This window comes from Echinops telfairi, unplaced genomic scaffold (genome assembly GCF_000313985.2).
Source record: "Echinops telfairi isolate 266 unplaced genomic scaffold, ASM31398v2 ScPeMD7_18;HRSCAF=68, whole genome shotgun sequence".
Lineage (NCBI taxonomy): Eukaryota > Metazoa > Chordata > Mammalia > Afrosoricida > Tenrecidae > Echinops > Echinops telfairi.
In genome coordinates, this window is record NW_022103915.1 from 80,753,536 (window position 1) to 80,755,392 (window position 1,857).

General features: G+C 41.4%; 1 protein-coding gene across 2 annotated transcripts in view; it reads left to right on the forward strand.

Annotated features, from left to right (window-relative positions):
- The first annotated feature begins 1,470 nt into the window (after nt 1–1,470).
- The window catches only part of NOVA1 (NOVA alternative splicing regulator 1), a 157,564-nt gene continuing 157,177 nt past the window's right edge, over nt 1,471–1,857 (forward strand). For both annotated transcript variants that reach the window (XM_030884965.2, XM_045288150.1), the window contains exon 1: nt 1,471–1,609. The gene's annotated coding sequence lies outside the window, so the exon portion shown is untranslated. The remainder of the gene's footprint in view (nt 1,610–1,857) is intronic.

Below are 1,857 nucleotides of genomic sequence, written 5' to 3' on the forward strand. Positions count from 1 at the left end.
GAGGAGGAGGAGGAGGAAGGGGAGGAGGGGGGAGGAGGAGGGATGACCCCCGAGTGAGGTGATGGCCGCCCAAAGATGCGCGCCGCATTTAACAGTTGGATAAAATAAATAAATAAATGGCACTCGGGTAGCGGGTTGCCAGTGATTGGGGCACCAAGGAGAGTTTTCCCTCTCTCCATCCCCTTTGCGTTGGGCCACAAGTAGTCTGTAAAATCTTGAGGCGTGCATGCTGTGACCGCACTTGTATTGCCGGTGCAAACATCTCATTGATTTGTCTTCAGGGGTGTGCAGACGAGGGTGGGGGTGTCTGGTACAGGGACTTGTTAGTTAACATTCTGTGCTTCCTTGGAAGATGAGTTATAACGGGACCGGGACCGCGTCTTCATTTGTACTGGAGTCAGCTTAACCATGCACCCAATGCAGCGAGGCAGAGGTGAATTTATCTCCAGCATGTACATTAGAGACGGATGGGGGTCTGGTGACTGGCACACCTGAAGAATTTGGGGCATTCATTCACATAAGAAAGCCGGATTTAGCGGGATGCTTCCTTCCTAAGACATGATCAGGTGGAAGGAGATTAAAGTTTATGGAGCTGGCTTTATTTCCGAAAACATTTCATTTCCTGTGTTCTTGATCCATCTGCCCCCTTCTACGCTCGAAAATTCGTGGGGTTTTCTTGGTTTGTATTTGTTATTTTGAGGAAGAACATTATCTAGTCACTTTTGAGGGTATTTAATATAAATGACTCCTAAGCTTTGTAATACTAACAAAAATCTTCTTAAGGTCCTTTAATTAATGAGCTTAAGCGGGATCATGGTAGACTAAGAAGTGCAAAAGAAATGCACCAGGATTACTTAGATTTGTCAGTCCACATCACAGTGACTTGTTTCCTGGTGGTGACTGCAGGCTTGGAAGACACCCCTACAGCTTGGGTGGGTTGTTTGGAAGGGCAGTAATTGTTTTGCATACTTTAAGTGGGGTATGGGAAATGGCTAATTGCAGCACTTACATGTGTCCTAATGTCAAACAAATACCCCACCACGATTTACAGCCCTGAATGTTTTTTCTTTCCATTATTTTAAGTGAAGGTTTGTCACTGTATAAATCTCTGAAGTTTTGTTATTTCATTTTGCCATAGTAACCACAGATAAAAATTGGAAGACTTCCATGTTTGGACTAACAGCTGGAATTTAGTCATCCTTTTCTACAGTGCTGCATAGTCATAGAATATGTTCAGATTTTAACTCCAAGTTTTAAAGTATAAGTCCCACAAACTAGACAACATTTTGTACATCTTTATTTTAAGTGCAATTGCTGTTCTTTATATCTATAAAAAATTAACCCCACATTCTCTGCAGCTATCTGCCCAATTCTTTAATTGCTGTTTTTCCACTCTTGTGGGTGGAGAGGGCATAGGAAGTTTAAAATATCATGTTAACCAAGTATATTTCTTTGCATTTTTCAGAAGACGGCCAGTATTTTCTAAAGGTTCTCATACCTAGTTATGCTGCTGGATCTATAATTGGGAAGGGAGGACAGACAATTGTTCAATTGCAAAAAGAAACGGGAGCCACCATCAAGCTGTCTAAGTCCAAAGATTTTTACCCAGGTAGGTGCAATGGTGAAGAAATTTTTGATGAATCCCCAAGGAAAGACAGAAGATCTACGTATGTTGTGTGCTGTATCCAAAGAAATTTTGAAACCGTTGTGGAGAATATATTTTCACTTTATTACATTAGGAAGAAACATGTCAGACTATTTCTATTGTTGATTATGTCTGGTTTCTATGATGGCTAATAGTATCGAGTGTGCGATGGAGACCATTTGCAAGGTTATACATTTTAGTATGTCTTAGCA